Source organism: Rosa rugosa, chromosome 5 (genome assembly GCF_958449725.1).
Source record: "Rosa rugosa chromosome 5, drRosRugo1.1, whole genome shotgun sequence".
NCBI lineage: Eukaryota > Viridiplantae > Streptophyta > Magnoliopsida > Rosales > Rosaceae > Rosa > Rosa rugosa.
The window spans coordinates 45,584,151-45,598,323 of record NC_084824.1 but is presented as its reverse complement, the minus strand read 5'-3'; the positions used below and the strand labels follow the sequence as shown (position 1 = coordinate 45,598,323).

The 14,173-nt window shown below is 51.9% G+C and overlaps 1 pseudogene; it reads right to left on the bottom strand.

Annotated features, from left to right (window-relative positions):
* Window positions 1-14,173, bottom strand: part of LOC133710969 (uncharacterized) — a 62,105-nt pseudogene that overhangs the window by 18,711 nt on the left and 29,221 nt on the right.

Here is a 14,173-nt window from a genome sequence, read left to right as displayed (position 1 = left end):
TTTTTTGGGTTACAATATGCAAGCTACTTTACTCATTGCTGGCAGATTTTTATCAACGTGATTGAATGGCCTTTAATACTGACCGGGACCCACTGCCCCATGTCACCAACTTCTCTGTACATCCAAACCCAAATATTAACGACCCACTGCCATAGTTCCTTTCCCATATGAAAGCAATTAATTAAGTATTACATTTAATTTTATACAGCCATTAATTAACCGACAGGGTAGAGGTTGGCGAAAAATGTGATTCACAAGTTCTCAATGCGATTCAAAAGTTGAAGACTCACTTCAGCAGTCCTCGTCTCCACTCTTCCTAACCTGCGCCTATATGTTTTAATAAATATCCGGTAATGCTTTATTTATAGACAGCTCATACTAGAGAAACATTCTGCCAATCAATCCATAGTAACTCAGCTTTGGAATAACTTGGTGCTATTCACAAGCTGAGTACTGGCTCATACTTTCCTGTAACTTGTTTATAATCAGAGTAGTTTAAGTTTTTGTTAATGTCTAAAAGTTCGGCGGTAGCTGAACCTTTGTTAACGCTGATCCGGTGGGCGGATCGATACTTATGGTGTTCTCAAAGCCTCCGCTACCTGTCAAGTAAAATACAAAGGGCGTCAGAGGGAGACCGCGTTGGGCGGTCTTCAACTCTCCGATGCCCAAGTTAGTCAATGTATTTATGTTGACAAAGTAACAGTAGGTAAAGTATTGAATGCGTAATTAATGAGGAGAGAGGAGAGGACCTTTTATAGGTGAGGAAGAGGTTGATCTTCTCTTTGTTTTCGATGTGGGACTGATATGCTTCAGTTCCCAGTTTCAGAAGCTTCTGATGCCATCTTGGCGCGGCGCGTTGGCGGCGATCTGGAGGTGGTCCGACGTTGGGGCTGTAGCCCGCCTGGCGGTGTGTCTGCATGTCATTCCTTTGGTTGGAATCAGTACCTTCGGCGGTACAATGAGCGTAGCCCGTTAGAGCTAATTATGCTTGCAAATGTACATGTATGTACAAGTCCCCCAAGTCCCCAGTCAAGGAGGGCAATCTTGGTTGGGGAGTTGTTCGGCGGTTTGAAGCGTTTTCTTCCGCTAGACTTGCAAGAGCATAATTAGCGTCAGTGCGTTGTCAACCGTTGGTTTTATCGAGCAAACGCTTTATACCCTTTCGGGTGGGCCCCTGCTAGGCCCCCCAGGGAGTCCCCCACTCCCCGGCTAAGATAGACCTCCGGATGGTCGGAAAATTGTTTGTTGAGGGGGAGCTGCACGGAGCAGAGGGTGTTGGGTAGCGAGCCCAAGCTTTAGGACCCAAATGACGGGGGTCAACGTGCCTGATCAGGGCCGTCGTAGACTGTTGACAAGTCCCCGAGTCCCGTAGGGACGGTCTGACGGTAACGCCGCGTGGCGGTCGTTGTCAGAGTGAGGCGTGGCCTCGGGATTCGCCGTTTGGCGGATATCCCCCCGCTAAAAGCAGTAAGAAGCGGCGTCCGGTAGGCGTGCCTAGCGGTATTTTGTAGAGCGATAGTGCTGAACAACATACGCAGCTAGCAAGCTGAAAAGGAGGTTCCGCTAGATGTTCATAGCGGAAGATGCCCAGCTTGCAGGATGGCAAGGGAGAAGTTCCGCTGGCGGGGTTTCGCTCAGTGGAGACTCCGTCACTTGGTGGATGACAAGCGAGAAGTTCCGCTGGCGGGGTTTCGCTCAGCGGAGACTTCGTCACTTGGCAGAGGATAAGTGAGAAGTTCCGCTGGCTGGGTTTCGCTCAGCGGAAACTTCGTCACTTGGCAGATGACAAGTGAGAAGTTCCGCTGGCGGGGTTTCGCTCAGCGGAGACTTCGTCACTTGGCAGAGGATAAGTGAGAAGTTCCGCTGGCTGGCTTTCGCTCAGCGGAAACTTCGTCACTTGGCAGATGACAAGTGAGAAGTTCCGCTGGCGGGGTTTCGCTCAGCGGAGACTTCGTCACTTGGCAGAGGATAAGTGAGAAGTTCCGCTGGCTGGCTTTCGCTCAGCGGAAACTTCGGACGATTGGGGAATTCTGCCCAAATGGTTGCTCCCACCGGACGCTTCGTCTGGTGGTGGTTGACACGTGTTGAACCCGTAGAGGGTTAGCGTGTGCAGGCCTGTCCCCTAAGCGTAGCCGTCTTCTCGCCATTAATGATAGTAATGATGGATTTCGTAATCGAGGCGACGCCTCGGTTAATCCGGAGAGTAAGTGAAAAGTGGTGACACGTGTACGGCTGGTGTGTGATGTCGTATTTTAGCGGACGGCCTAGAACGCGTTGATGTTGACATAAAAGGGGGGGAACCTTAGCGAGATTTGACACTTTGTGAAAACTTCAAACCCGAGTCGTCGTCTTCAAGCTCTCTGCGATTTGCGAATAGAGTTCTGCAGGGCGAAAGCTGTGGAGTCACCGGGTCTTGGGAACGAGGTTTCTATTGGTGAGGACAAGCGCTTGCAATCACAGCAAGGGTTTCATCAGTAAGGTTGGTTCTCTGAATCTTATCCCTGTTCCATTGAATTGATATGTATTTGTTGTTGTCAGTGTTCTGGGTTTTGTGATTTGGGGTGTTCTGAGTGTGTAAAGTGGGTTTTGGGGGATGGGTTTTGGTGTTTTTGACAGTCGGGATTTCTGGGTTTGCTAGATGGTCGAATCTGGGTTCAGTGGTTGTTGGTTATTTGTTCTTGTTTTTGTGATTTCTGGGTAAACTGTGACTCATGTTCTTGTCGATACTGATGTAAGAATAGGCTAGATCTGTGTTTGTGCTAACTGGTGTGGGTTTTAGGGTTTGGGATGGCTAACGTCATAGAGATATCGAGCAGTGAGGATTCCGGGTCTGACGTGTCGTTCAGCGCGGCGGATAGGATATTTATTGACTCGTTGCGTCCGTCTGCCCATGCCGGAACCTCACTGCCGGAACCGCTAGAGGTTGAGCCGCTACAGACCATACCTTGGGTAATAGCCATGGGTCGTACATCACGTCCGGAGAGCTCTAAGGCGGGTGACGTGGCGGCGGCCAAAGCTAGGCGCGACGAGCGCTTGGCGAGCAACAGTGCCGCCAGCGGATCCGCTGGGGATGAGGAAACAGCGGGGGAAGACGCTGAGTCCGCGTGGTTCCTCCGGGATGGCACCCCCGTCGACGAGGCGGGAGGGCGGATGACTCTCGCCGCTGTTGGCAAGATGAAGCGGACGTTCCGGCTGCCGGGCTCTGTGAAGCTGCGCCCGCCGACTGCGGATGAGAAAGCGTCAATTCTCCCGGTGGGATTTGCGGCCGTTCACGAAGCGATACTCCGCCAAGGAGTGACATTATCGCTGGTGCCGAATCTGCAAATCCTGGTGTGTGAATTCGGCCTTGCGTTCGGTCAGGTTTGTCCCAACATGTGGCGCCTGCTGCTGGCGATGAACTCCTTGTGGCGGTTGTCCGAATGCGAGGGGCCTACCGTGGCGGAAGTGCTTCACTTCTACGAACTGGTGTACGTGAAGCGCTAGGGTTGCAGAGGGCAAGTGAACCTGAGCCGCCGTCAGGGAGCACCGAAGTTGATAGAAAACCTAAGGGATTCAATGTCCTATTGGCGGGGGACCTTCTGTGTCGCCACGGAGGGATGGGAGTACCAGGCTGGAGCGAACGAAGCAGGGCCGACGTTTAGGATTAAGTCGGAATTCCAACCTATCCGAGGTTGGTGACCAATTTCCGCTGGCGGTAGCCGGCGGGGTTTTTATCTTGAAGGCTTTGTATTCTTACTAATCTAATTGTGTTTGTGCAGCGGGACTGCGGTACAACCTAACGCGGGAGGAGGAGTGTCGCATTGCTCGTATCAAAGGCTGTTGGCGGAACCGTAACCTGCTGGACTTCAGACTTCTGACTGGCTGGGAGTTGCTAGTCGACCAGAAACTTACTCGCTCCGTTGGTAAGAAATTTCCGTCAGACCGATGTTTCGTTTGTAATTAGTCGAGACTGACTGGCTTGATGTATATTTTCCCTGAAACTCCGCCAGGAAATAAGTCGAGTCGCGACGCTTTCGAAAAAGCAATGGACCGCGCCGAGGTGGACAATTATCTGGAGACCATGTACGCCGAAGGGCTGGCAGCCCAACAGACGCTGGTGAACCCCGAGACACTGGCGCTGAGCCAGTCAGAGGTTCCGGTAGTGCTGCCAATGCCACACCACTCCCATCTTGGTGAGGATGGCCTGCCGGTAGTGCAGGCGGGGGTCCCAGTGGCTGGCGGGAAGAAGGGAGGCGCTGCGGCTGGGCAGCAGAAAGATCGGATGCCTGCCAACAGGCGTGGCCCCCAAAAGGAAAAGGCGGTGCCGCCGGCGGATACTGTCATTGCAGCAAGGGAGGAACCGCCGGTGAGGGTGACAAAGACTGCCGCCGGGAACCAGAGGGCGCCGGAGAGAAAACGTCGGCAGGCTGACTCCCCTGACGAGGAAGAGGGGGAGGACATGGAGGTGATCGGCTCGCGCCAACAGAAGAGGGCCCGAGGAGCTCCGTCGAAGACTGCTGTGGTGGAGGGAGAAGAGCCCGCCGCCAACGAGCTAGACTCGTTTGCCGAGTACGCACCGTTCATGACAAATGGGGAGCGGGAGTTTCTCTTCCACCTATGCGAACGGCTAGGGTTCGGCGGCCTAGCGGGTATCTCACGCCCGACAGCAATTGACCAATCGCCCTTCAACTTGGCGTTTGGGCAAATATCGGCGGGACTGTACGACATGTTTGCGGCGGCGTCGAAGCAGCCCATGGTCGAGGGGGAGTTGCGGGAGGAAATTCAAAGTCTCCAGCGGGAGTTGGCGGAGGATAAGGAGAAGCTGGCCGAGGCAGAGCGGCGTCTGACTAAGGCAGAGAGTGACCTTGCCGATGCCCGCGGTAAGCTCCGCGTGTCCATCGAGCGTGACTTGGAGAGGAATGACCGCGTCTCCAAGTTGGAGCGGGACGTTGCGTTGCTGGAGGAGCGGATTGCCGCCAAGGATAAAAAACTTATTATCGTACAGCGGGAGTCTGCCGCCAGGGTGACGGAGTTGAAGCGGTTAGAAGGTGAGGTTGCTCGTCTGAGAGCTGAAGGGAATACCGCTGCGGCAGCCGCTGTCGAGGCATTCAAGCGGTCTGCGGAGTTTAAGAAGGCGATGACTGAGTCGGCGAAGGCCGGGGCCTTGGCAAACATAGATATGCTGAAGCGGAAGGGTGCCATCGACTTTGCCAAAGCGTCGCAGCCTGATGCGCCGCCAACCAGGAGTACGCCGCCGGAGAAAACTGTCGTGGCAGCCCCAGTGGGAGGCGCTCGGTCAGGGAGCGGGGAAAGTGGTGCATATCCGGCGGAAGACTCCCAGCAGACTCCCAACCCCACCCCATCGGAGGTGTCGCGCGCTGGTTTCTTGGCGGCGCACACCCGTGCGGATGGTACCATAGAGACCCCAAGTCCGACAGCGCGAGGGTCCGATCAGACGAGTCGAGCGGTCGTGCCGCCGCCCGCCGGAGCAGAAGATGCCGAAGAGAACCCCTGAGGCCAGTTGGACCGCTCTAGATTTTGCAACTTCCCTATTTCCTTTGTAGCCGTTGAGGCATATCATTTTGTAATGTTTTGCTGAATAATATGAAATTCTGAGTTTATGTTTGCCCCATGTGTTTATACTGTTAGTACTTTGAGTTACATTTTGCTTTTGTCAATCAATGACACATTAAAGGAATTAAAATTGGTCCAAGTGCACCTCGTAGCGGACGAGGTCCGCTGACGATCGCTGGCGTTGCCAGTTGCCCTCAGTGCTAGACTTGGTAACAATGGTTTGAATAATTCCTCGTTTCATTGATAGCTGATTGATCAACGTACAAAAGTGGGGTAGTACCCGTCGGGTAGCTTCCCTTAGCTAAATATTAAACAAAAATTTAGTTAAGTCAAGATGCTCTTGGGTAGCGGTCTGACTATTTGTAATAATACCGAAGGTGTTCAGTATTCCAAGGGTGAGCCGATTTGACGCCATCCTTGTCCATTAAGTAGAAGGTGCCTGGGCTCACGACTTCCACAATGTTGTATGGGCCTTCCCAAGTTGGGCGGAACTTTGTCGGAGGTGGAATGACTTCTTTCATTACCCAGTCCCCCAGTTGGAGGTTCCGGGCCTTGACTCTGGCGTTATAGAAACGCGACACCAGCCTTTTGTTTTGCAAGTTGCGCAAATGGGCCTTGAGTCTTTTCTCTTCTAGGAGGTCCCTGTCCATATTGATGCCGTCACCGTTGGTGTCTGGGCAGTAGCCCTCGACCCTAGCGGTAGGCTGAGTTACTTCAATAGGTAGGACCGCCTCTGCGCCGAACATCATGCAGAAAGGAGTTTCGCCGGTGGCGGTAGTTGGAGTTGTCCGGATGGCCCATAGGACTTCTGGAAGCTTCTCCGCCCATAAACCCTTGGCGTTGTCGAGCTTCTTTTTTAGCAGCTTCTTGATTATCTTGTTCGCTGCTTCGACCTGGCCGTTGGTTTGGGGATGGGCGACAGATGCAAAACTTAGTTTGGTGCCCAAGTTGGCGGTGAACGATATGAGTTCCTTGTTGTTGAACTGTGTACCGTTGTCTGTAATGATTGTGTGCGGGACGCCATTGCGGCAGTAGATGTTCTTCCAGAGGAAGCGAATGACCTTGGCGGTAGTAATTGCCGTTAGTGGCTCCGCCTCTATCCATTTACTGTTGTAGTCGATGGCTACAATGATGTACTTGAAATGGCCCTTGGCGGTTTGGAATTTTCCCATCAAATCAAGGCCCCACGTGGAGTGAACCCAAGGGCCGATGATTACTGACAGAGGTTCTGCCGGTGCATGTGGGAGATCTGCGAACTGTTGGCATTTGTGGCAAGACCTCGAAATTTTCCGGGCGTCATCACCCAGTGTGGGCCAGAAGTAGCCTTGTCGCAATGTGCGGTTGGCCAATGATCTGGCACCTGAGTGGTTTCCACATTCTCCGCCGTGGATTTCCACCAAGACGATCTTTCCCTCCTCTGGGGTTAGGCAGCGGAGGTTGGGGTAGGTGAACCCCTGGCGGTACAGCTTGCCATTCTGAATGTTGTAGCGGGTTGCTCTCCGCTTGAGCTGTCTTGCCTGGATCTTATCCTCTGGCAATGTGCCGTTGCGCTTATATGCAATGATCTCGTCCATCCAGCTGGAGTTGACTTCAATGTTGAAGATCTCCGCCAGGGTCTTTGTGATGCTTGGCCTGTCAAGGTATTCTACCCTTGTGTCCGCTGGACTCTGATGTGGCTGGGCGGTTGCCAGTCTCGCCAGTGAATCAGCCTTGGCGTTCTTTTCCCTGGGGATTTGTGTGATGTTGTGGAATTTGAACTTTTTTAGCAACGTTTTGACGTACCCCAAATATGCCGCTAACTGCTGGTCCTTGGCTTGGAAGCTGTCGTTGACCTGGTTAACGACTAGCTGGGAGTCGCTGAATATGTTGACGCTGTCAGCCCCTGAGTCAATGGCGAGGAGTAGACCGGCGATGAGTGCCTCGTACTCCGCCATGTTGTTCGAAGCTTTGAAGTTGAATTTTCACGCATACTCCGCGTTCAGTCCCCCGGGTCCTGTTAAGATGATTCCGGCGCCGCTGGCCTTGGCGCTGGCGGAGCCGTCCACATGCAGGTTCCAGTCTGACTGTGGGGGAGCTACCTCCTCAACGGTTACCATTTCTGTTCCGGGACTTGTCTCAACACCGGGCTCCGGCCGTCGCTCGGTTAGCTCAGCGATGAAGTCCGCCACTGCCTGGCCCTTCATGGCGGTTCTTGGCCTGTAATCTATGTCGAATTCGCTGAGCTCGATGGCCCACTTGCTGAGGCGCCCCGAGTGCTCAGGGTTCTGCATCACCTGCCGCAGCGGCTGATTGGTTAACACATGGATCGTGTGAGCCTGGAAGTATTGCCGGAGGCGTCTGGCAGCAACGATAAGTGCGAGGGCCAGCTGCTCCAAGGGAGGATATCTTGTTTCTGCTCCGTTCATGCCTCTGCCGGCGTAAAACACTGGAAGCTCATCTTGGCCTTCCCGCCGGACAATGGCGCAACTTACCGCCGACGCCGAAACCGCCAGGTATATGAATAGTGTTTCTCCTTGCACAGGAACATAAAGGAGAGGGACTGCCGCCAGGTATTCCTTTAAGCCCTGGAACGCCGCCTGGCACTCCGGGTTCCAGTCGATGACCTTCTTGTGCGTTGTTTTGAGGAGTTTGAAGAATGGGGCGCACTTATCAGTGAGTCGAGAGATGAACCGAGAAAGGGCGGTTAACTTGCCTTGGAGGCACTGGACGTGTACCTTATACTCAGGGTCCGCCAGGTCAAGGATGGCCTGGACCTTGTCTGGGTTAGCCTCGATGCCTCGCTCGCTGACGATGTATCCCAGGAATTTGCTAGCGGTGACCGCAAAGAAACACTTCTCTGGGTTGAGGCGCATGCCGTAGGCCAAGAGAATGGTTACTATGACCTTGAGGTTTGCCACATGTCCGCTGGCCTTTACGCTTTTGACTAACATGTCGTCCACGTAGACCTCGATGATTTTTCCCAGAGGCTCAGCGAACATGGCGTTCATCAACCGCTGGTAAGTTGCACCGGCGTTCTTCAGACCGAAAGGCATGACATTGTAGCAGTAGAGGCCTTTGTCGGTGGTGAAGGTGGTGCATTCCTGGTCGCTGGGGTGCATCTTGATCTGATTGTATCCGGAGAAAGCGTCCATCATGCTGAGGAGCTCATGTCCGGCAGTTGCATCGACTAGCTGATCGATACGAGGTAGCGGGAAGCTATCCTTTGGGCATGCCTTGTTGAGATTTTTGAAGTCGACACACATCCGCCACTTGCCGCTAGCCTTCTTGACCATTACCAGGTTTGAGATCCACTGGGGATAGATAACTTGGCGGATGAACCCAATGCCCTGGAGTTTTGCGACCTCCTCTCTGATTGCCCGGTATTTTTCCTCATCAAAGGCCCTTCGCTTCTGCTTGATGGGATAAAAGGAGGGTTTGATGGTCAGTTTATGAGTGATAATGTCAGGAGAGATACCTGGCATGTCCGCGTATGACCATGCAAAGACGGCGGCGTTATCACGTAGGAACTGAGTGAGCTCTGCCTCCACCTCTGGGTTTAGATGGGCGCCTATGCGGACTGTCCGCTCAGGGTGTTCGTCCGAGAGGCAGACAACCTTTAGTGACGTGTCAGGGTCGACCGGCTCCTTCCTTACATACTTCTCCTCTTCATCCCTAGGATCCTCAAAGATGTTTGGTGGCGGTGCCTCATTACCCACTGTCAGAATTTCATGGCGGCGCGTCGACCGCGCTATAGTTGTTGAGTAACATTCTCGTGCCAGCTGTTGGCTTCCCCTGACACAGCCCGTGCCGTTGGGCGTGGGGAACTTCATAAGGAGCATGTACCCGGCAATGATGCACTTGAGCTTGTTAAGTGCTGGTCGACCGATGATGGCGTTGTACGAACTGAAGCAGTCGACAATAATGAATTCTGTATGTACCTCCGCCATGCAAGGGCTAGTACCAATAACCAGCCGCATGTAATCTGACCCCAGCGGTTGTGTGACGTCACCGGAGAAGCTGAGCAGTGGCTCGTGATCCTGGAGCAGTTTTTTGTTCCGCTTGAGATGGTCGTAGCAACCATTGAAGATGACGTTGACAGCGGATCCACTATCCACCAAAATTCTCCCCACCGAGAATTTGCCCAGAATGGCATCGACCAAGAATGGGTCGTCATGGGGTAAATGCACTCCGCGCTCTTCCTCCTCCGAAAAGGTAATAGGTTCCCAACCTGATTTCGGGAGTTTGGCGGATCTTTCGTAGCGGATATTGCAGACTTCCTTTGGGTGATTAGCGCGTGCATAGCGCTTCCTTGCCCTGTGAGACATGCTGGTGATTGGGGCACCGCCATCGATGGTGTTGATGCGGCCCAAGGTCTCAACGTTGGCAATTACTGGTGGTGGCTGACGCACCTTGAACTGGTCCATCTTGCCATCACGGTACAAGGTCTCAATGGCCGTTTTGAGAGCATTGCAACTGTTGGTATTGTGGCCGCTGTCCTCGTGGTATTTGCACCACTTGCCGGTGTTCCTGGGCTTGCCCGTTTTTGGGTATTTTGGAGGGGGTGGCGGTGGGATCTGATCCTTGCACTGATTGTAGATGTCTTCATATGAGGCAGTCAGGACCGTGAAAACTGCATACCGCTGCGAGGACTCCGCCTGCTTGTTGCGGTTATCCCCATGGGTTGGGCGGTTTCCCTTATGGTATTGCTGGTCCTTCTGCCGCTTGCTCTGGTGGTGGCCCTGTTGCCACTCCCTTTTCTTGTCAGTTGATGGTGCTGAGGGGGTCTTGCTAGCGGTTTCCTGATGACTGGAAGATGGCTGTGTTGATTTTGGTGTTAGTGGTGGCGGTGGGGTTTCTCCGTATGTGATGAATTCCGCCTGGGCGTGAATGACCGCCTCACTCATGACGTGGTCATACGTCGCATTGGGATGATTGTAGTTGAGGTGATAGAGGAACGGTCCCTTGAGCTGTCCCTTCCTGAAGGCCGCCGACGCCATCGTTTTGTCTAGGTCACGGCACTGAGATGCTGCCGCCCGCCACCTTGTGACGAAGGCCTTCAGTGACTCGTCCTCCCCCTGCTTGACGCTGAACAGCTGACTTGTGTTGTGATGACCAGCGGATAATAAGATGAACCGGGAGAGGAAAGCATGGGATAGTGCATTGAATGAACTGACAGACCCCGGCGGACACTCAAAGAACCAGTTCATTGCCTCGCCATCCAACGTTTCGCTAAACAAGTGGCACAAGGTGGCGTCGTCGAACCCCTTGTTGTTGGTGACCTTCTTGAAGGTGTCCATGTGGACGAAGGGATCAGACATTCCACCGTAATGCGCCATCTTTGGGGTTTTTGCATATGCCGGTCTGACAGCCTGCAGAATGGCAGCGGTGAAGGGCCCGGGTCTGGAAGCGAAGAGCGGATTCTGAGTTGGCGCTGGGACGCCTGACTCCGCCCGGATCAACCTCTGCTCCAGCTGGTGCATCCTTTCCAATATCTGGGCGGTTGCATCGTTGGTGGAATCAGCCTGAACAACCCGCTGGGACAGCCCGCGCCTTGGCACATGCGGAATATTCGCGGTCCTTGCCCTAGCCTCCGAGCGGTTGGTGTGCGGGAGTGATTCCGCTTCTTGTTCTAACATGGGTTGGGGTATGGGCGGTGGTCCCATTCCCAATAACTCGGGTGGGTTCAGCGGCACCTGCATCTGTATGACCGGCCCCGGCCCCAACGTTTCGGTGCCGGGTCGGCTATGCCTGGTGCTATGTGACTGCTCGCTCTGTGCTGGGCGGGCGGTGGCCTCCAGCGTCTTCTTTAATTCCTCGAAACGTGTCATGAGCGTAGCCACCTGCCGCTGGGCCTCAGCCTTTTCCTTGCGTTCCGCCTCACGCTCCTTGTTTGCCTTGTGAAGATCCGCCAGTGCTAGCTCGTACATAGTGACGAGATCTTGGACCGGCGGGCGGCTGCTGCTCTGATTTGCCTCACCGCCGGGGTTGGCCGGGGTTGTGAATAGTGCGCGGTTAACGCCTACTGCTGGGTCGGGAGGTTGGGGGACGGCGGGATGGTCTGCCTGCCCTTCAGCGTTTCCCCCGCTACCGTTAGTCATGGTGATTGTGGTGGGATGGCCTTTTGTTCAAGGATTCCCACAGACGGCGCCAATGTTAATGTTTAAAAGTTCGGCGGTAGCTGAACCTTTGTTAACGCTGATCCGGTGGGCGGATCGATACTTATGGTGTTCTCAAAGCCTCCGCTACCTGTCAAGTAAAATACAAAGGGCGTCAGAGGGAGACCGCGTTGGGCGGTCTTCAACTCTCCGATGCCCAAGTTAGTCAATGTATTTATGTTGACAAAGTAACAGTAGGTAAAGTATTGAATGCGTAATTAATGAGGAGAGAGGAGAGGACCTTTTATAGGTGAGGAAGAGGTTGATCTTCTCTTTGTTTTCGATGTGGGACTGATATGCTTCAGTTCCCAGTTTCAGAAGCTTCTGATGCCATCTTGGCGCGGCGCGTGGCGGCGCGTTGGCGGCGATCTGGAGGTGGTCCGACGTTGGGGCTGTAGCCCGCCTGGCGGTGTGTCTGCATGTCATTCATTTGATTGGAATCAGTACCTTCGGCGGTACAATGAGCGTAGCCCGTTAGAGCTAATTATGCTTGCAAATGTACATGTATGTACAGTTTTTAATCCCTTATTTTAAGAAGGATTTTAATTGCACTCTCATATTGGAAGTGAAGGAATTTAAAGAGAAAATTGATGATAAGTCATATATAAACTAAAGAGATAAGGTACGTCCTTTGTCCTTTAATTCCGATCTTTAATTCTATTTGTTATTTTATTTATTTATATATATTTATATATCTATTCTTTAATACAACAAGCAAGACTGTGAGGACAGCTTCCTCCCGGCAAATTCAAAAAAATGCTGGGGACATAGAAATGGATAGACAAGTACACCAGACAGTCTATTAGGACTTTGGAGAAATATGGCATAAGTTCGTAATTTCATCTGCTTTTGTGTCATGGCACTGCAAGAGGGATTAAAGAAAAAATAAATAAAGAAAATAGCATTATTTAAAACTTGAAATTAAGCTGCTGGGAGCTGTTTTGCCAACCCATGCCCTATCTGATCTTCATAGCCAAATCCCACCATTTTATACGCTGATGGCATACAAACTTACCCACCCCCATAGAAATCCTTTAGTTTCATAAAGTGTTATACATAATCATGAGAAATAATATTTGAACAGAAGTTCACTCCGGTAGAGTTATGCTGTTCTTGCCTGCCTGGTCTCCACGGGCAAAAAAGAGACTGGTCTCTTTCTGACCCAGGTCACTCACCAGGTCAGTTTCCTGACTCAGGTGGTGACCCAGCATGCCCAGCTTCCAGCGTGGGCCAACTGAAAACGTGGCTGACGCCAGTAAAACAGTCAAAAAATAGGAAGCGATTGCAATGGCGTCATTTAGCTAAAGGTCATGGGAGTTACACAACTCATAAGAGCTGGTTGTTGAGTCATTTAGCTAGTTAGAGCAAGTCGAGAAAAGGCAAAGTCGAGAAGTCAAGAATTCGACCAGTCAAGTTACTGTTCACTGCCACTGGATATGGGTTTGCACCCGTTGTTTTTCTTGACCGGTCAAGACTGTTCATCTTTCACTGTTCATCAATTTTAACTATATACATGTTAATTGTAAGCCGTAGGATTGCCCATTTAATTGAAATGAAGGGCTGAGATTAATTGACCGTTAGGCCCGGATTTCAAATAGGACCAATGGCTACCTTCCACGTGGCATGCCGGCCCCCCTCTCTCTGTCGCTACGCGACAAGCGACTGGCTTCACCTTCTGTGGGTTGCGGCGCCACGCGTCGGCTTGTTGTCCTCTACTTCCCTCCCTCGGCGCGTCGTTGGTTGCTGAGAAGTGCTAACGTCAGCCACGTGAAGCGCTTGGCTTGTGTGGCATGTGAGCTTGGCCGGTCATCAAAATAGTCATGGAGATGACTATTTCCTTGGCTGTAGTCATGAAGGGCTGGGTTTTGCCCGGTCAAACTTCTTCCGCTGCAAACTGATTTCTCCTTCAGTCGGTCACCACATCAGCAATAACTTGACTATGACCAGTCAAGTTCACACCGCTGAACTTGCTCTTAGTCAAGCTCCGTAGCTCCGTATTTTATATCACGGCGAGCTCTACAAGTACATCAAACTACCATGATTATTAGTTGCTAATAAATAACAAATACTAGTTGGTAACCATGAAGACTTGAAATTTTTTATTTACAGAAGCAACTGATCATAATCCATAGAAAAAGACTTCTACTATAGGTATTAGTTCATAACTTCATTTTGGGATTCCCCGACTGCTTTATATTACCAACTTATCATGCATGTGAAAAAAACTAAGTGAGAAATTACTGTCAACTTCTTTAATTCCGAAGAACTGACTAGCTTTGTCTTACAATATTTAGTGTCATTCACAAACTGAGTGCTATCTCATACTTTCATGTATCTCCATGAATGCTACAAATCCACATGATCTAAAATAATAAGTTCTCAGATACAAAATGCAGTGCACTGGCTTTCACTATATATAGAATTGTAGATAAAGGTTGGAGGCAACTTACAAGAGCTGGTTTGAGACTTTGAGTTGTGTAGCTAGT